A 22,204-nucleotide genomic window follows, 5' to 3' on the forward strand; every position below is an offset into this window, starting at 1 on the left:
GAAATGCTAGGGTGCTCAGGTGGATGGCTCCTCTATACCCGGTGTTGGCGGTGCATTTCCGGCTACTCTTGTGGCAATTCTCCTGGTGAGAACACAGACGGCTAAGCAGTTCCATAACAGCTTGCTGGGGAATGTTCTTCTTCATGCCGCTGTGAAAGAAGATAAGGCACAGAAACTGCTAGTTGAGCGGCAGCATTTTCTTCTTCCCTGCACTGGTCACTGCTATCCTCTTTAAGTTCCAGGCACTGCCGCAACCATTCTTCCCCGCTAGTGCTCTCCACTTTCTCCAGCAATCTTGTCATCAGAGTCTTCATGGTCAGTTGGACAGAAATAAAGTACTATGTACCTAAAGCTCGCTGTGCTGTTGCTGACCACTAATAAATAAAACGAATTAAGTAATTACATTTTCTTTTTTTTAACCATATTAACTATAACCAAGCAATAGAACTGCTCAGTTCTTATGACTCAAGCTTAAATAAATCAATTAAATATTAAACAACAGTCCCCTTTTAATTTAAAGGTGACAAATCCGCTTAAAGTGCCTGCGACGAAGGAGGGAGGGAAGCTCACTGTGCTGTCACCACTCTGAGGAAAAAGCTGCTAGAGAAGTCCTTTTATATGGAATTCCAGGAATGAGATGAATAAATAAATGAATAAATAAATTGATGCATAGTATATAGTAGATCATTATTAATAAAACGAATTGCAAATGAATGGATTAGTGGATTGATAAATTAATAAAAAGAAAATGCTGGAGGAGCACTTACCCTTGAAATTGTGACCCTGATGGTAGATGCACTGTGTTGACATATCACTATGCCCATAAAGAAATGAGGGAGATATACTGCCACCGCCCGGTGAACGTGTGTGTACACAATGGGTACACTAGATTGCACACGGCGTTGTTGCGCCACAATACAGGGCGGGGGTTGGAAGGGCTCATGACCATCAGGGTCACAATTTTAAGGTTGAGTGCTCCTCCAGCATTTTCTTTTTATTAATTTATCAATCCACTAATCCATTCATTTGCAATACGTTTTATTAATAATGATCTACTATATACTATGCATCAATTTATTTATTCATTTATTTATTCATCTATTAATTATTTATGTATTGATTATTTATTACCTATCCAAATACACCTTATATTCATTACATATTAACTAGTGTGCTCTGCATACAGCACACCAATTGATGTTTGATGTTTGTTGTTTCGGGGTCCATGTCACTTTTTCTTTTTTTTCTTTTTTTTTTTGTTGGTCAGCTGAGAGTGGGTGGGAGTGTCTTTTGACATCCCATTAGTATATAGGCTTGTGGCCAGCAGACACATCTCTAGCTCTGAGGAAGGTGGTTCAGCCCCCAAAACGCGCCAGCTTATCCGCATCATTAGACACAGTTGTATTGTGACTGTCTTTGTGGATCACCCATACTGCCTATAATCACATTGGTTTGTGAGTATACATCCTTTTTTATCTAATAAATTCCGTGGTATACCACGGTAATGCACGATGAGAGTGTGCCCTTGTTTGTTTTCATTTACCATTGGTCAGATTTCCCGATCTCAGAAGGGCAGCACCTCTTCGATTGGCATTTTGGTAATTCCTTGGTTTGCATGAAGATTGGAGCACTGGTTTTGTTTGTCTATCTCTGTGTATGTGTGTGTAAAAAACAATTGACAATTTAGAAGAAGTATTAACAAATTAATGAACCAGTGTCTAACATTAAATAATGTGTTGCATTTACAGATATTTATTAAAAGACACCAATCTCTTAGCACAGCTCATTGATTAGCTTATTTTTGCAGGAACCAGCTTGGATTACATGTCAGACACTACTTATACCTATACATCTTATCACAAAACTGATGTGGAATTCCCTCTAGGCTTCTTACTTAATTATTGTGATTTTGCCAGATGTATAATGGAGCCATTTCTCAAACAGAGTACACAAAATATTAGTTGCTGAATTCAGTGACATGATTGTGCTCTAATGTATAATGGGATGTCACATGCAATGCATTAGGTATATGCTAAGAGTAAATATCCCTTGATTTATATCCTACATTGCGCAAACACAGCTGGGTGAATACGATTTATCCTGACATAGGGGATGACTTCATAGAAGCTTGCCAGACAAGTGATACTCTTTGCTTTATACACTTAGGTTAAAAGGACAGATGCCATTTATAAAACAGACTGCTTCAAAAAGGTTCTCTAGTTCGCTTTTTCACAGTTGGGAACAGATTCCATTTTAAGCACTCTAGGTCCATGCATAGTTCTAGTATCAATTAAAAGATGACTTGTATTTCAGAGTTAATATTCCAAACCACAATATAAATGCAATGCATAGGAAAAATAAAATCACAATCTGATGTGCATTTAAATTATAAACCATATCTAAACTTTTCTATTTGATTTTAGACATACAGTAATAGGGAAAGGTTAAAGCCCCAATTAGATTATTTTTTACTATCTTTTACCCCTTCCTCTCACCTCTTGTATTGGATACTAAACAGGAAATGAGAGCTAGGGGTTGGTAATAATTTAATATAGCCAAATTTAGGAAGGAATCTTGGATTCAGCTCTCTGAGGCTTGAGCTCTGGTGTTGAAATCCAGTTATGCTATTATGAAAGATCTGGGAACCTATAGAGATATGCAGGCTACCTACTGGAAACTTGAACTACTGTGAGCTTCTTCTTGAAGGAAAATTCTTCTGTTCCACTGCCAGCGTATTTTTGAGCAGGGGGAAAGGTCAGGTAAACTTCTCACCTGGCTGGCCATGGAACAGGCAGGGAATGCACTTATTACTAACATTAGGGCAGACAATGGCACCCTCCTCTCAGACCCTTTACAGATCAATGAATGGTTTGCAACATATTATACTCACCTTTATGCCTCCAAAATGACCTTCTCTCCTGAGACTTTTGGTGCTTATTTAGACAACATTGACTTCCCAGTACTGTCTAAAGTGGCTAGACAGTGGCGATAAGCCCAAATTCTTAAAGGATGTCCAAGTAGCAATTACTTCTCTCCAAGCTGGTAAGACTCTGGGCCCCAACAGCCTACCTAGGGAATTCTGTAAAACCAATTTTGGGCTTATAGCCCCTTATTACTTCAAATTCCTCCAGACATCCCTGAATACCAGCCACCTCCTGTCCTTGATGTCGGAGGCCATTATTATTGTTGCACCTTATATAGACCAATATAGCTAAAATCTTGACTAAAATATTTGCCAATCATTTAAACTCTGTTGTACGGTCTTTAGTACATGGTAATCAGACCGGGTTCATGCTGGGTAGGAGCACGGACATCAATATCCGGTGTTTGTGCACTAACATTGCTTTTATCCATGATGGAGATTTTCCTGGAGTAGTGGCCTGTCTTGATGCAGAGAAGGCCTTTGACTTCGTGGAGTAGGACTTTTTTTGGCAGGTGTTCCAGAGGTTTGAATTTGGTCCTCACTTTGTTTCTTGGATTCGATTATTATATGTAGCCCCTTTGCTTGGGTGCAGACTAATGCACCCTGTCCTCCCCTTCCCTCTTCCTCAGGGGATGAGACAGGGATGCTCCCTGTCTCCAGGGCTGTTTACTTCAGCAATTGAGCCAATGACTCTTCTTCTTCACTCCTCGAAATGCGGTTGGTAGGTTACCGGTGAACCTTTGTTTGAATGCATATCGCTGCATGCTGACAATGCCATACTGTATCTTCGTGATGTCTCAGACTCTAATAATTGATTTATATGGCAGCCTCTCCAGAGTGAGCATTAATTTAGATAAATCAGCCTGATTTCCCATAATTAGTTTGACTTCCGTGCCTTCTGGCCCAACCCCTCTGCACTGGGTGTCTCAAATTAAATATTTAGGCATTGTAATACAAAATGATCCCTCCTGCTAGCTGATAAGCTCTACCCCATTCTACAACAATTGATACATAAATGTTAGGTCTGGTTGATGCTTCCCCTGATTCCAGTAGGCCATGTGAATATTATCAAGATTACTTTCCTCCCTACATTTTTGTACATTTTCAGATACACCACGGTCCCCATCTCTGTTTCATTTTTTAATAAATTAGATAAGATTGTTTTACATCCTTTATTTGGGATGTCTCAATCCATCAGATAGCAAAATCTACCCTGCAGTTACCCCTTTAATCTGAAGGTTTGGCCTTGCCCTTTTTCTGGAAATACTACTGGGAGACAGTGCTCATCATGGTGATGAATGAATCAAACCCAGTAGTTATTTTGGAGGTTGCTATCCTGGGATTGTTCTCAGCATTGGGTAACTTGGTGTTCCAGGGGTCAAGGGATATGCTGCGTATGAATTTGTGTTCCAGGGGTTGAGGGCTATGCTGCGTATGACACTTTCGATGCATACAACGGTTCGTTTTTGGGAACAGGTGACGATGGCTGCTGGTGAGGCTAATCCCATATCTCCACATACTGTGTTGTGGGGTAACCCTAAGCTACTGCACTTGCAATCTATTCCTGACACTAGCATATAGGCTAGATATGGCATTCAAAAACAGATTATGCCGGCTGTACAACTCCTTCCCTTTCTACTCTTCAGGAAACCTACCAGCTTCTCTCATAGATATTTTTTAGATATTTTCAATTAAAACAAGTGCAGGCACAATTCCTGGTGGCAGTAACTGTAACACCTCATAAGGTAAAGAGATTCCTTACTACTCTTAATTCGAAATAGCATTCTCTCCTCAATTTACCATTGCATTACTAGTGTTGATACAGTTAGGGAAACTCAGTTATTTCACACCTGGCAGGCAGACATCCCCACTCTAATGGAGGATGACTAGAACAAAGGGGTCCAACAATATATGCCCACAGTTATTTCTGCAAGTGACATATTCACTCAGGTTAAATTTCTTCGTAGGGCTTACTGTACCCCTCAGTGCCTCTCCAGGATCTATCCTAGGCAATCCGAGACTTGTCCCAAATGCAAACAGGCAGTAGAGATATTTTGTGGGAGTGTCTCCTTATCCAACACTTCTGGCAGGCAGTGGTGATGGATGTTAATACGATTGGTGATGTCTCTGTGGGCATGGATCCAAAGCTCCTTCTATTGGGCTTTTGGGCAACTCAGTGGCTCAATCTACCCATAAAAAGCTCTTTGTGTTTTGGGGGGGAGTTTATGCTAGAAAGGTCATTTTTAGGAAAAGTAGGCAACCTGAACTCCCTATGACTACTCAGTAATGATTGATAATTGATTCAGCATTACCGTTTTATAAGCTTACCTACAGTGGGGATCGAAAGTTTGGGCACCCCAGCTAAAAATTTGTATTAATGTGCATAAAGAAGCCAAGGAAAAATGGAAAAATCTCCAAAAGGCATCAAATTACAGATTAGACATTCTTATAATATGTCAACAAAAGTTAGATTTTATTTCTATCATTTACACTTTCAAAATAACCGAAAACAAAAAAATGGTGTCTGCAAAAGTTTGGGCACCCTGCAGAGTTCATATCTTGTACTGCCCCTTTGGCAAGTATCACAGCTTGTAAACGCTTTTTGTAGCCAGCCAACAGTCTTTCAATTCTTGTTTGAGGTATCTTTGCCCATTCTTCCTTACAAAAGTCTTTCAGTTCTTTGAGATTTCTGGGCTGTCTGTCACGCACTGCTCTTTTAAGGTCTATCCATAGATTTTCAATTATGTTGAGGTCAGGAGATTGTGAAGGCCATGGCAAAACCTTCAGTTTACGCCTCTTGATGTAATCCCCCCGTGGATTTCGAGGTGTGTTTAGGATCATTATCCATTTGTAGAAGCCATCCTCTCTTTAACTTCAAATTTTTGACAGATGGCATCAAGTTACCATCCAAAATTTGTGGAAATTTTATTGAATCCATTTTTCCTTCTACTCGTGAGATGTTCCCTGTGCTACTGGCTGCAACACAACCCCAAAGCATGATTGATCCAACCCCATGCTTAGCAGTTGGACAGAGGTTCTTTTCATTAAATTCTGTGCCCCTTCTTCTCCAAACGTACCTTTGCTCATTCCGCCCAAAAAGTTCCATTTTAACCTCATCGGTCCACAGAACTTGTTTCCAAAATGCATCAGGCTTGTCTATATGTTCATTTGCAAAGTTCAAACGATGATTTTTGTGGTGAGGACGTAGAAGAGGTTTTCTTCTGATGACTCTTCCATGAAGACCATATTTGTACAAGTATCTCTTTATAGTGGAATAGTGTACCACAACTCCAGTGTCTGCCAGATCTTTCTGGAGGGATCGTGCAGTCAAACGTGGGTTTTGAATTGTTTTTCTCACAATCCTGCGAGCTGTTCTGTCTGATATTTTTCTTGGTCTTCCAGATCTTGCTTTAACTTCCACTGTTCCTGATGACTGCCATTTCTTAATTACATTTCGAACAGAGGATATTGACATCTGAAAACGCTTTGCTATCTTCTTATAGCCTTCTCCAGCTTTGTGAGCGTCAATTATTTTCAGTTTCAGTTTTCTAGACAACTGCTTAGAAGAACCCATGGTGCTGATTGTTGGGGTAAGGTCAGATGAGTCTGGGTATTTAAAACCTTTGTGATTGACATAACCTGGTCTTCCCAGACGATGATTGAGAACAATCCATGACACTGGCAGGTCTCAGCTTTGCAAAGGGGGCAGTGCATGCTATAAATTCTGCAGGGTGCCCAAACTTTTGCAGACGCCATTTTTTTGTTTTCTGTTATTTTGAAAGTGTAAATGATGGAAATAAAATCTAACTTTTGTTGACATATTATAAGAATGTCTAATCTGTAATTTGATGCCTTTTGGAGATTTTTCCATCTTTCCTTGGCTTCTTTATGCACATTAATACAAATTTTTAGCTGGGGTGCCCAAACTTTTGATCCCCACTGTATATGTCCCATAAGTGCCCTCAAACGTTTGGGAAAATTTGGGATGCCTGGGTAGCTGACTGCCTAAACCATGTTTATCGCCCCTAATGGCCAAGATTTGGTGGTTGAAATGTTACCCTACTTATTTTAATGTTATTCTTCTGGTTCTATGGAGCTAGGAATTCCCTCCTTGTTATTTACCTTGGCTTGGGTTCCCTCCCACTCAATTTCCAGGCCTTGAGCAAGCACTTTTCTCAGCCTTTCTTCTCTTCCTTTTTATCCCCCCCTTCCTTTTCCTTTTCTTTTCCATTGTCCCCTCTCCCCTTGTTTTATCTCTCTTGTGAAATGTGAGGGGAGGTTGTGAAGACTACTTTAATTTTCCATACTGCCCTGTTGGGCTGGAGTCTATCCTGCTTGATTTCTCCTCGATCCTTTTATGTATACTGGAAATGATTACTTCATTGACATATTACCTTTCCACCTTCTATATGGAGTACTCTGTAACCAATTCTGGTCTTATGCATTGTGGATTACTTTGTTGGATATTTGTTGGTTGTCTTCCTTTTTGTCTAAAGCTTCTCAGTGTATCATGTGCCTCACTGTTTGTAGTAATGTGAATATGTTTTTATAGATTAATACAAATTTTTATGGTAAAAAAAAAGAAACAGGAAATGAGAGGAAATCTCTCAGCAGTGAATATAATTTATATTTTAGAGATACTAAAAAGAGACGCAGTGAGCACTTGGAGAAAAAAGCTGCTAGCACTTAAGAGTGAACCAACTTAATAAATATGTGCAAGAAAATAGTGCAGTGCTTCAAAAATTACAACAAATTGCATAAAAATCAACCAAAATAAATATCTAAATGAGCAATATATTAACAGGTGAAACAAAACAAATGATACATAATAATATATAACTATTCAAAATAGCACCAAAGGAATGAAATTAAAGTGCTAGTACAAAACAATGCACTGATCATGAATGTGCTAGTGCAAATTGATGAATATTTTCATAAACCATATATAACCATATAAAATAAAAACAATAAGGTGAGACTAGTGCTAGTGCAACAGTCCATGGTGGTTCCCTTTGAAGGCATGTGTGTGCACAAAACATGTCAAGGAGAGCCTAAGTGCTGATGTCACGTTACCGAGTCCATTCTTCATATCAGCAGCCATCTTTGTAAGTTTGGCCCCATTGTTTTATTTCCACGTGGATCTGTTGTGTTTTATCCAATTTTAAATAAATACTACACTATGAACTGTATTTTGGGCTCTGTGTGGCAAGCATTCTCTCAATAGGGACGTTCAACTTAGCAATTTGGTCCAGGAGGAGTGACCAGGGGATGCCCAAGCCATTTGGTTTGCTCATTAGGCTGCATACTTTTGATATCAGTGAGTGCATAGTGGTGGTCTCACCCAACGGGATTTACATAGCTGCACTGCACCGACAGTGGAGATTGTTGACCACTGTGAACTTTCATGGACTGTTACAGTAGCACTAGTCTCACCTTATTGTTTTTATTTTGTATGCTTATATATGATTTTTGAATAGATTTATCAAATAGTTTCATTGTTTTACACTAGCACTTTAATTTCACTCCGTTTGTGCTTTTTTGAATAGTTATATATTATTATACAGTATATCATTTGTTTTATTTCACCTATTAATATATTGCTCATTTAGATATTTATTTTGGTTGATTTTTATGTCATTTGTTGTAATTTTTGAAGCGCTCCACTATTTGCTTATATTTTAAAGAGTTGACACAGGAACAGTTGCCCCATTGAAGAATTTTCCCTCACCTCTTTTGTTTTGATGACAACTGAAAATTGATGGATTTCCTCTAACTTTCTGCCTAAGTGACAGGTGCCCGGCGCAGGATTCACTCCTCGGGTCCCTCCCATTTGGCCATGGAGCACACAACCACATTGGCGTGCATTCCAGCAGCCATACTCTCACTTCCCATACAGACAGCACCTCCCATCCAGTTGTGTATTTTCATTCCCACTAGATATTCACAACAACACAGATTCTCCATAGAGATCGGTTCTTCTACATCCAAGACCCTATCAGAGGTACTGTTATAGTACACTTTTTATACACACTGGATATTTTATTTAGTCTCATTCGAATCATATACTATATGGTTACGACTTTACCAGCATTTCACAAGCATTTTAATAAGCATTTAAAAGCATTTTTTCATTGCCACCATATCATGACCACTATGTACAGAGATGCCATTATATATGTGTACATTGTTTGTGGAAAATATGCTGATAATAGTTCTAGTCTCATTTTAATTTTAATTTTTATTATTTTTCATTTTAATTTACAATTATAATTTTAAATGTATCATGATGCCACATGCAGTTTATAAGATCATTCCAAGCATTGTAATTATACCCCCCTATTCCCCTCCCCCTTTTAACAAGTCTAGGGGGAGGAGGGTTGCTCTTAATGTTCTTAGTCACAGCTATTTATAGCAGACTCACATGCCTGCTGGTCATTAGCTCTCAGGAAAGGGACTTGTCCCTGAAACGCATCAGCAAGCAGACTACACTGGCAGTTGAAACACCCTGCCCTCTGTTGTGGCCATCTCAATTTTCATATAATGCTTTACAAACTTGCTATGTCTCTGAGTATATTTTCGTCTTTTTGACTTTTTAATAAACCTTGAATAATGCACTAGATGTTTGCGCCACCTTTTTGCTCTTTTTTCAATTGTTGATTTCCCTGTCTGAGGAGGGCTGCATCCCTGAAATGTTAGCCATAGGCCATCCTTTGCCCTGGTTCCCCTGGCTGTACTTTGGGAGTTGATCCTTGGAGTGCTGGAGAGTATACACTGTAATCTAAGTGACAATGTTCACACTAAGATGAAGATGTTCTTCGGTGTAAACATAGAGCAAATGAACTGTCCTTTTTTCAGTTCATGGGTTGATTGTATAACCTTTCATTACTTCTGGAAATTGAAAAATTTATTCTAAACCCCATCAAAGTCTATGCGTGGAAAATCTTGAAAATCAATTCTGGCCATTTGTCCTATTTAGTGAGCAAGGCATTATAAAGCAAAGGACATTGGAAGCTGGGCACTGCCATGGGGGACATAAACCTAAAAGATAAATAAATAAATAACTATACAGCAAGCAGCGAACCCACTTCTTGGGTAACATGGGAAAAACACCATTTCTTTCCTTTACAGGCTTGGGATATATCTTTAAGCTGTATGTGGTGTCATGTAACAGTATAATACTCATGTACACTGTATTATGACTTCACCTATTTTGAATGTGTAATTGATTTTCTTATTTTTACATTAATACTTGGCCTAAATACAGCAGCTGCAGAACCCCAAGCTAATTCATTTCAACCTAAAAAGGCTTTACTTTTATCCAGCAGTAACAGACCTGAATTAAACTGAAAGTACCAGCCACAGCAACTCTAAAGCTATAGGATAGTTTACTCTTACAAAAAGCCCTCATGTTCATAACAACTGGCCAGTGGCAAAACAGGTTCATAGTATACTTTGTAATCTTCTACTTTCACAGTACCACACTGCATTGTCACATGTTTAATAAAATGTCAGAACTTAGTTAAAAAAACAAACAAAAAAACTTCAAAACCAGAACCCCTCACTTCAGTGACAAGGCGGTTTTTATCCTGAAACAAAATTTAGAGCACAATATTTCAGAAACAATAGCCAAACATATAGAACAGAGGCAGTACAGTATGTGAGCAGCTTCATTGGGTGTAATAAAGAGAGACAAGGTAAGTTGCATTGTGAAATAATTTCAGAAATTTACTATTTCAGAGACAGCAGAGAAAAATATTGTGCAGACTTGACACACAGCATGTAAGATTTTCAACTAGGCAACCATTTAAGAGAGAATAACAGGCAAGTTTTCTCAGCAAACCAAAACTGTGTATATTATTTTAGAGACAAAAGCCAGACATATTGTATAGATTCAATACACACTCAGCAGCTGAAAGGGAGTGACCAGGTAAATTCACCACTGACATGGTGAAAAGAGATGCAGCTCCTGGTAGCCTGTCCTTATTCTATACATGTAAAAATAGTCATTGATGTACCAGTGCTACTGGTGCAGATACTACAATATGATCAACATCACCTTCCAGTAAGTGGACGTATCATATATCAGGCAGTTGGTAGGCAGCTCACTAAGTATGGCTACCCAAAGCAGTCATCTGGAAGCCAAGAAGATTTAATTGTGAACTGAAAAATAAAGTGTATTATTACATTGACAATAGCCAGAAATGCTGAAAAGACTTGATGCATACTCTGCAGCTGTAGTTGGACCAAATTTCAGAGGGACCAGGCAGGTTTTATCATATAATAAACATCAGAATGTATGGTTTTAGAGACCATAGCATATCCTCTAGCTGCACAATATGTAGCCTTTTACTGTTCTGAAATTCAAGATGGAGAAAACTAGCAAGCTTTATCAGGAAACAATAATGGGAGTGTATTATTTCAGAGACAATAGCCAGAAGTATTGCACTGACTTAATGCATACTGTTAGCAGCTTTAGTACACCCCAATTTCAGAAGGAAAGACCAGGTAGTTTTATAATTAAATAAAAATAAGAGTTTATTATTTTGGAGACAAAAGCCAGAATTATTGTACAGACAATGCCCACTATGTAAGCATTTTAATGCCCACTGTATAATCATTTTTAATAGACCACAATCTGAGAGGGAGAGACCAGAAAGGTTTGATCAGGAAATAAAAATTAGAATTTGCTATTTCAGAGACAACAGTCATAAAAATTGTACAGTACAGACTCTCTGCCCCGTATGTAAGCCCTTTTTCAAGGTTACAATTGAAGAGGGAGAGATCAGGCAGGCCATAAATACTGTACAACCTTGATGAGATAGACCTGGCAGGATTTATCAGGCCATAAAATTTAAAGTGTAGAATTTCAATGACAACAGCCAGAAACACTGGACAAACATGATGTTGCTTATGTAAGCCTTTTTACTAGGCCACAATTTAAGAGGAGAAGACCAAAAATGTATCAGGAAACAAAATTAAAATATTTTTATTTCAGAGACAAAGGCCAGACATATTGTGCAGGCTTCATACACACTATATCAACAAGATTTAGCAAGCCCCAGTTTCAGAGGGAGAGACCAGGCATGTTTTATCAGGAAATAAAAATTTGAGTGTATTATATCAGAGACAAAAGGCATCAATATTGTACAGGCTTGATGCAAACTATGTTAGCAGCTTTCGTAGACTGCAATTTAAGAGGGAGAAACCAGGCACATTTTATAATGAAATAAATGTGAGAGTATATTATTTCAAAGACAATAGCCACAAATATTGGGCATTCACTGGAAAGTATGTAAGTAGCTTGTGTTGCATTTGATATAAATATATGTCTGTTTTATGATTTTTTTCTTAGACTTACATGAAAGGATCTGTTTGTTTGTTTGTCTGTTTGTTAGAAACAGAAATCAGGTTACTTTTAAATGTTTTAATGGACTTCTCAAACAAAATACTTGGTAACAATTACAGAAGCTATATTGTACAACAATGCTCTACATTTAATTATGTAACTGAAATCAACTGGTCAAGTTAATCAATGATTACCAATAGCTTGATCTTCTAAAATATAAGACCTATGGTATGTATGATAAAACAGTGCCATCTAGAGGTCGAATTGGAGAATGTTTCTCCCATTGAAACACAGTATTGCAAAAGGATATGCTCATGTGGGATTGGCTACCCAAAACTTTTCAAATAAAAAGTCATCAGGTTAAGCTGACAGAAGGACTCTGTGATGACTTAACACCAAGAAAGCTTTCTGCCAGAACCTGAAGATGCTTTTAGCCCAATCTCCTGCAACCATTTTAAAGTAAGCCTGGAGCCTGCGTTCCCTACAGAAATTATAAAGCCACTATAGTCAGAGCTAAGAAACTTTAATTATTGTATACCGAACATAGTTTTTCTAAGAAGTAGGTAGCATTTTGTGTGTTTAATGTATATCTGCCAGTCTTGTATTGTATTCCAATAATTGTGTTTCTACGTACAGAATTTATTTTAGTAAAAACACATTATTATACCACAGGTCTAAGCTTGCCTATAATGCAAAGTACCATAAACCTTTTCTGAGATCCCTCTAAACCCCAAACATCCTCATAATAGTCCACACTGTAAATATAGTCCGAAAAATATTAATCTTAATAGTAATGTCCAACATCTAATAAATCTTCAAATATAAAGTATCCGATTCACTTCATCAATCCAGATCCAGATCCAGAATACTTAAAAAAAATATAAAACTAAATATAGTGTAATACCTTTATAAATCTCCAAATGTATTTAAATCTGTGATACGTGATTCATGCATATCATACAATATTTTCAGTGAAAAAAAAAAGAAAATCCTAAATAAATAAAATAAATTCAAAAGAAATTCCACACAGCACTCTGTGAATTCAACACATCAAAAAGTGAATGACAGCACTTCAAAATAAAGTGAACACTCTGTGACACCTCACACTAGTGAGATTATGATATCCTCTTGAAATCACAGGAAACATAACACTAAGTGCATAGTGTATACATGTCCACTAGCAGCACAAGTGAATTAAACATTCTGTGGTGCCACACTATAGTGGGATTCAAGGCAATTACCCTATTGCAGCAAACCAGCACTTCAGCGTTTTTATTGTCAGCTTCCACCCTGCGGGTATGCCTTTTTCAATTTTCCCAATTCCTCATGAGGGTAAAGAAGAGGACCATCAGTGGAGTATATAGGGTACCAAAAAACTTTATTAATATCTTACATTATAGATCCAACAATCCATCCATCTGTCCCAGCAATTCTAATACTTAAACTCCAGTAATCAAAATGGCCGCGTCGATCCTTCCGGTTTAGCGTCTGACGTCACGTCCCTGACTCGTTTCGTCACTTCCGACTTCTTCTCGAGGGCCATTTTGGTTACTTTAGATGTTTTGCCATGATGTTACAGTGACAGTCCGTCAGCAGCTACATCTATTTGTGGCTGTTTGCCACATGTAATTGCTGGCTACGCAATCATGGCCAGATGCACTATGTGTGAGAGACAAAATATGAATACTCAAACAATCAGAAATTGCAGCCTTCCCATATAGGCTTGATGTCTGTTATGCAACTCGCCTACTCTTTTTCTGTATTCTAAGTCTATTTGAACAGGCTGCTATAAATCAGCCATGCAACAAGCAGATTGCATCTTCCATAAAATGTGGTTATTTCATTGCATATAGAGGAAAGAAACAATAAAAAAGACATCTCATTACTAAGCATAGGAAAAGGCAACATGATAGAGAGGACATGGCAGATGAGGAGGTCCAGTACCACAACCCCAGAGATGTGAACTTTGAAGAACTAAATGAGTTTACACAAACTGAACTTCATGAGTTGGCAAAACAATACAAACAGAGCCCTTATTGAGTTGTCTCCTACGTTTGTGGGGTAAAGGAGTGGACAGTGTTGTTTTGTCAGGCTATGGGAGTGTTAACTCATCACCCACAATTGCATCAGGCCATGCAAAAAGCCAAAGGGTTTACAGTGAATGTGTCACTGTTAGACCATGGGATAGTATGAGAATACGCTAGTCCTAGTCACCTGGAAAATACTTACTTGTGGAAAGCAATAGGAAAAGGTATTTTCAGGTTACATGAGATGGGTTGTATAACCATATTAAATAAGTTTCCAATATTTATGGGTCCAGATATTTAACCCTTTATATCTGCTCTGTGCTCTGAGCTAATGCAATCTGTGCCACTTAATCTCAGGGCTCTTTTACTGTCCTTTCGGGGAGGCCTGGGATTCAGCTAGATGCAGCATGAAGCCACTACCTTTTTAAGGCAGTTGGGGGAGCTAGAGGAGACAAAAACTGTCAGGGAATTAGATAAGGTCAGGGCCAGACAGGAAGAAAACAAGCACAAAGATAGGGAATGTGGGAGAGAAGACAGTAGCTGAACAGAAAACCAGGTTAGTTATCTCTAGGAAACAAATGTGGGTGGACCTAAAAAAAGGCAGGAGTACCTAAAAATGAGATAAATGGGATTTATACTGCAGAATTGCTGAAGAGTTGGAAATAATTAGTGGGTTAATCTATCAGGGTTAGAATCATTACTCCTGGTAAAGATAGAATAAGCCTAGAGTTAGAGGAAACAGCACAGACCCCTACAGTTAGCCCCAAACCAATTCCCAAAACTGCATATGAACCCAAACCAAATCCCTTTATCCTGGGGAGGAGTTAGAGAGACTCAGAAAGGGGGACTTGGAGGTTCCTTATCTTTTTTGAAGGTAAGGTGGGCCTCCTGTGATATCAGTGAGGACAGTGACAGCAGGAAACTGATGTCCATATGCACCTGTCACTGTAAGGTGGGGGAAGTCATCTTCTCGTACACATATGATGGCTTTAGTTGATATTGGAGCTGGAGTTACACTTTTGTGAGGAATTCCTTTCCAAAGGAGAGATAATTAATGTAGATCGTTTGGGAGGGCAAACCACACCAGCATTTAGGACATGGGAGAAATTGGCTATTGGCAAGTGACTAGGATTTTGGACAAATGTTTTGGTATCAGAGTTACCCAAAAATATTCTTGGGATAGATGTACTTCAAGGTCAGTCAATTCAGATTGAACGGGTTACATTCACATTCGGGGTATCCTGATAAAGCGTATCTGGTTAGGGTGCGGTGAAGGCTGTGGTTAGAGGTCATGCAAAAGTCTCTCTCATCAGTACAGACATTCTGGAGGTCACAAAGAAATTGGAGAGACTATTCAAGAACTGTTGAGTGTAGGGATCCTTAGATCCTTAGACCTGCTGTAAATCCTTTCTCATCTCCGGTGTTCACTGTAAAGAAACCTGGTGGGACATATAGAATAACTTTGGATTACAGAGGTCTAAACAAAGTGACATCTCCATTGAAGTCAGCTGTACCTGAAATGATCTCCATCTCTGAGAACATCTCTGAGAATATTGCTAAAGAGGCAGGAGAATATCATGCTGTGATAGACATTATTGTTTTTTTTTCAATTCAAATAGACCTGAGTGTCAGGACCAGTTTGCCTTTGTGTGGGGTGGCCCCACACAACTTGTTGAATTTTGGTCCAAGCAATAGGCACAGAAGAAATACTTGCCCCTAGAGATGTACCTGTTTGGGGCCTACACAGCACGTCAACATGTAGAGACCATTACAGGAAAGGACCCAATTACCATCCATACTGCATTGCCAGTAGTGGGATGGGTGAGAGATAATGAACAGACTACTAGGGCAACTGTAGCTCAAAACCAGACACTGATGAAATGTAAGTTGTACCTTCAAGAAAGAGGGGGTGTTGCAGCTGGGTATGTCAAAGACATTTCAAAACAGTTGGTAGGGCTTGTCACTTTTTCCAGCACCCAGCCAGAAGAAGAAATTCCTGTGCTGCAGTCATCCCTCGTTCAAGAAGCTCCACCCTTTGAGTATCTGTCCGAAGACACAAAATAGTCAGCATTGTTCAACTTATGGTTCAGCCTTAGTCACCTCATATGGACATCTATGGACAGCAGAATCCTACTTCTTCTCATGCCACTATCTACACTGATAGCTGGGTGGTCTTTAAGGGACTGACAACTTGGATAAGAAGTTGGATATAAAAGTCCAATGAATGGATGATTCATGGAAAGGTGGTGTGGGAAGTCAGGGAAGTCTGGGACTAGAAGGAAGCTCACTCCCGCACCACAAAAGTGGGGCATGTTGATGCACATGTGCCCCTAGTCCCAGTCTTTGGAAACTATAACAAAGTAGCAGATGAAATTGCCAAGGTGAATGCAGTTGTGCCAATTGATTCTGTCCTGATGAACTTGGCAAATTGGGCACACAAACAATCTGTACATTTGGGGCAGAATGCAACATAAGAATAGGCACAGCCAAGGGGATTGCCTATATCCATGGACATTATAAAGACTGTGATAAGGAACTGTACAGTGTGTGGGGAACTGTGACAATGGCCATTGCAAAAGTACTCCACCGAGGTCGATTAAGAGGGGTGAGTGGCCTGCAGAGATTTGGCAGATTGACTTAATTGGTCCCCTGCCCCGGGGAAACAATGGACTGAGATATTGTTGCACTGCAGTGGACACCTATTCAGGACTTTTACTTGTTCATCATTGGAAAAGTGCAGATCAAGCCTTTGCACTTCAACTGTTTCAGAAACTTGTCGTTGGTTACGGTTGTCCCAAACAAGTGATAATGGCTCACACTTCACCGGATCAACAGTACAGGGATGGGCCAAATATTCTGGAGTGTACTGGTTGTGCCATATCCCATACCATCTACAGGCAGCTGGTGTGATTGAAAGATATTGAAGGACCAGATACACAAACTTACACCCACACTAACACTAAGGGGGTGGGTTTGGGTCCTTATGCAGGCTGTTTTGTTGTTAAATTCTAGGCCAATAGCCAAAAGTACAACACATGAAAGGAAGTTGCTCTCTTCAGAAAAGAGGACTTTGGACCACTAAGCCAGGTCTGTTTTTCTTTAGCCCAGGTAAGACGCTTCTGATGTTGTTTGTTGTTCAGGAGCAGCTTGACAAGAGGAATACGACATTTGAAGCCCATGTCCAGGATCCGTCTGTGTGTGGTGGCTCTTGATGCATTGACTCCAGCCTCAGTCCACTGCTTGTGAAAGTCCCCAACACTTTTGAATGGCCTTTTCCTGGCAATCCTCTCCAGGCTGCGGTCATCCCTGCTGCTTGTGCACCTTTTTCTTCCACACTTTTCCCTTCCACATAACTTTCTATTAATGTGCTTTGATACAGCACTTTGGGAACATTCAACTTCTTTTTGCAATTACTTCATATATTAGTTTCACCTTTTAAGTTGCATTACTGAAATAAATGAATTTTTGCACTGTATTCTAATTTTTTGAGTTTCACCTGTAGGTTATAGGTAGCCACGACCATTCATTGCATACAAGCAGAAAAAAGTTGCCAGGTGTGTAAGGCTCCATGGAGTCATAGCCTGGCCGTGATGTTATTGGCTCACAACTCCAGATACGATCACTCACATCAATCAGTCTTGACCCTCTGTATAGTGCTGCTAAGATCAAACTCCATGTAGAGATAAGTTGCATGTAACTTAAAGATGCATATCCAGTGTGGCGCAGCAAGTTGGAAAAGCTGCATGGTGGTGCCTGGGGCATGGGCGTCATGACACTGTGACATCAACCCGTTTTGCCCACTGAGTCACGTGAGCTTCTTCTTTTCAAGCCGCAGATTGGTTCTCTGTTGGGACTTCTTTTTGTGGGTTTCTTACTCACATACCTAGTTTGTTGTAAAGTATTGGTCAGTGATCCAGGCAAGAAGCAAGTTAGAGGAGAGATTATAGCTGAAGGGCCAGGGTCTATTGTGTATGTATTATTAGAAAGAGCAGATAATCTTTGTTTTCCAGTCCACAGGCTGTCTCTGATAGGAAGACCGGAGAAAGTGGTTTCATGATGGACAGAATAATAGAAGACTGCAAGAGCTGTTGAGAGTAAGGCCTTTGATGTCTTACAAGCCTGGATTTGTTTATAGTGGACATTTTATAATGAACTTTTTCTAAAGACTGAAACACCTTCTCAGTGGAAGAAATATGGGAGAGGGGGGTGTATTCAAGGTGAATGAATGTTTAGTATGAGTTTGTTAGTATTAAAGTGATTTTCTGTGTGGAGTCTGAGAGAAAATCAAGGGTGGAATGTGTTGCATTTTATATAAATATTTGTCTGTTTTATGATTTTTTTCTCAGACTTACATGAAAGTAATCTGTTCTGTAATCTGATCTGTTTTTTCATTAGTTTTAGAAACATAAATCAGGTTACTTTTGAATGAGTGGACTTCTCAAACAAATGCCTTGGTAATAATTACACAACCTATCTGCTATAACAATGAGAACTTAGATACCATTGTTGTATGTTGGGCTCTTATATTGTTCTACATTTAGCTATGTAACTGAAATCAACCTATGACATGCCCTATGATATGTATCATACAACAGTGCCATCTAGAGGTCCAATTGGAGAATGTTTCTCCCATTGAAACACAGTATTGTGAAAGTATACACTCATGTGGTATTGGCTACAAAAAACTTTTCAAATAAAAAGTTGGCAGGTTAAGCTGACAGAACATAATAACGAATGTCAATGAATCTGAAAATGTATAATAAAATTGTATTTTACTACTAATAGAAGTGATCAGCAACTTATAGTGGGACTGTGACAGTGTGGAAGGCAATCTGACATTAACTGACACTGGGTGGGAAGTAACTGCCACTGACATAATGACTGTACTAATGACACTGGCTGGGGAGGGGTTAACATCTGAGGTAATCAAGGGGTTAAATGTGTGCCTAACAAGTGTTAATTTGTGTAATATGAGCTTATCTTTACTAAGCATCTCTCAATTTCTTCTCCCTGCTTTGTAGGGAGAAGAAACAGAGAGATAATTTCTGTTCCTTTGCATTGCCTTAGCATTTTGTTATTGTGTGCTCCTTTAAGCTGTGCTTTAAGATACAATTAAAGATACTTAAGAACCTTAATTAAACACTGCAGAAAGCACTCCCCCAAGGACCACCCCTGTCCCTACATTTAATTCCATAAGGATGAAATGCATCACAATAGTAGTTCTTGGGCGTGTGGCTGGAGTGATGCTTGTTTCAAGTGAAGTGACATCATCAGTGTGTGGTCTTCTTGTTTCCTATTAAAGAGATTACTCGCTAATATTTTCTGTTACTTGATTAAACTGTGGCAATTGCTACCTGACTACTCACTTTTTTTGAAGGAAAATCTCTGATTCATTCCATTAGATTTTGGATCCATTATTAAAATAAATCACCCATGTATTGATCTGGACTTTGAATGGGGTCTGGTGTGGGCTTCATTGTGATCACGACATTACTAATTGGATTCACCAATTGATGAACAAATGGCATACAAATAAGTACAGCATGATGAGCTAAACCAGGAAGAGGAAGAGCAGAGGGAGAAGCAAAGAAATGAGTTTCCTGCAGATTGCAAGAGAAAAGCAACTGTTTAAACATCATTACACTAACCATTAAAATATCGACCTGAAGAAAGTGTTCAGTTTTTTCATCTCTTAAGCACCTGGGACACATACTATGGGGTTGATTTGCTAAAGACAAATAAACTGTGCACTTTGAAAAGTGCAGTTGCACTCTGCAGTTGCACTATGCAGTTGCACTCTGCAGTTTCTCCAGAGCTAAAAAAATCAGCAAAAGCTCTGCTGACTTCCATCATCCAATCAATGTTTTTTTTTCAATTATCCTTGCACGTGATTGGGTATTAATTGCAAAGTGAATCTTTATCTCATTTAAGTTCTGGAGCAATTACACTTGCAGAGTGCAACTTCACCTTGTATGGTGCACAGTCTATTTGCCTTTACTAAATGAACCCCTATGTCTTTTGGGTTGTGTATTTTGTCCCAGTCGCCTTGCAAAATATTGAACATGCCATTCTCCCTGTGGGGTAGTAGATTGCAGTTTTTCTTTCTGCTCACATGGATGTTTAGTAAGCGTGAGATGATGGAATTGATTTACCAAAGGAAAACAGGTTGTTTGTTTTGCAAAGGGATCTTCACTGTGTAAGGAAATTTCCCTAAACACAGTAAAAGTGTTGAAAATTCACTTTGCAATGAATATCCAATTGTACTTTTTCCTACCACATAAAATGATGATGGACTTCATTGCAAAATTCCCTCGCCAAGTGAAAATTTCTTTGCACATTGAACACCCTCTTTTAGTCTGTGGCAAAGCCCTATAGCTCTTTTTGTTTTGCCATGTAAAATGACTGCATCAAAAAAATGCAAATTAAAGTGGTTGTGAAGGCTCAAGGTTTTTTACCTTCATTCATTCTATGTATAAAGATAAAAAACCTTCTGTGTGCTGAAACTCCCCCAGCCACCCTCATACTTACCTGAGCCTCATTGCGATCCAGCGAAGTGCACAAGAATCTTGGCTATCTGTGGACTCTTCCTCCTCATTGCCTGAGAAAGTCACACCACACAATCACAGCCAGTGAGCCAATGAGAAGAAAGAGGGGGCGGGGCCAAGCCATGTCTTTGTGTGTGAATGGACACGCAGAGCAGCGACACAGGAGCAGGCCTTCTTAGGTTCCCCCATAGCAAGCTGCTTGCTCTGGGAGCACTCGGCAGGGGGGAGGGGTCGGGAGCACTGTCGGGGGACCCAAGAAGAGGAGGATTGGGGCTGCTTTGTGTGAACCATTGCACAGTGCAGATAAGTATAACATGTTTGTTATTTTAAAATAACAAAAAAGATGCCTTTAACTGGTTGCCGTCCAGCCACAGTGTTTATAATGCGGCAGGGCGGCACCGCTGCGCAGAATCATGTTTTTAAACGTCATTCTGCAAAACAGGTAGGGGGCGCACGCGAGGCGTGCGACCGCCCTACCCGTGCCGCCGATCATAGCCACGAGTGTCAATCACCGGGTCCCGGCCAGTCATTATCCTCCAGATCCCGGCGATTACCGGCAATCACTGACAGGTAGCACGGCTGCAGTGTTTGGAGCTCTGCATATATATACATGATTTGAGCTCCCATGGTTTTCACACCCCTCCCAGATGGCGTCAGATTGCCCCTCAGTACACCAGTACACCAGTCATCACATTTAACCCCTTGATTGCCAGGAACATGCTCATGCACAATAAACCTCCATTGCTAGTATAGTTTCTGATCAGATCACCACTATACCAGCATTCACATTAGTATAGTGTCCCCAAAAATGCAGCGTTAGTGGGACCAGTGCCAGCACCTGCGTTTAGCCCCTATGCTTACCCCCCCTTCTTCCCCAGCAAGTGCAGTGTCAGTAGGTCACTGTCACTTGATATATTACACACAAAACCACAGTGTTCGCAAAATCAGGCCTGATCTCTGTTAGCGCTTGTCAGTAAATTTTGATGACTCGCATATGCAGCAGAGTGCCAGTACTAGTGCTGCGATACCTTTTGGTGAATTGGCGAGTACTAGTGGCCTTTTACATCCTGGTCTTTCACATAGCTCTTAGATTGTAAGCTCCCAGGATCAGGCCCTCCTAACCCTCTTGTATTGAACTGTATTGTTCTGCATAGTCTCCCCTTATATTGTATCGCTGAGCAAACTGTTGGCGCCATAAATCCTGTACAATAATAATAATACCACCACTGCAGTATGACTTGGTGACGTGGTGAGTCCCATAAGTGCAATACAAGCTGGTGCGGTGGGGAGCAGAAGTATTGTCCCACAACCACAAAGAATTTGCACATAGGGCCGTAGAGCTCCTAGTATCCTTCCGAATGTG

The sequence above is a fragment of the Staurois parvus genome, unplaced genomic scaffold (assembly GCF_062004578.1).
Source record: "Staurois parvus isolate SC_StPar_1 unplaced genomic scaffold, SC_StPar_1.0 ptg000598l, whole genome shotgun sequence".
Taxonomy (NCBI): Eukaryota; Metazoa; Chordata; class Amphibia; order Anura; family Ranidae; genus Staurois; species Staurois parvus.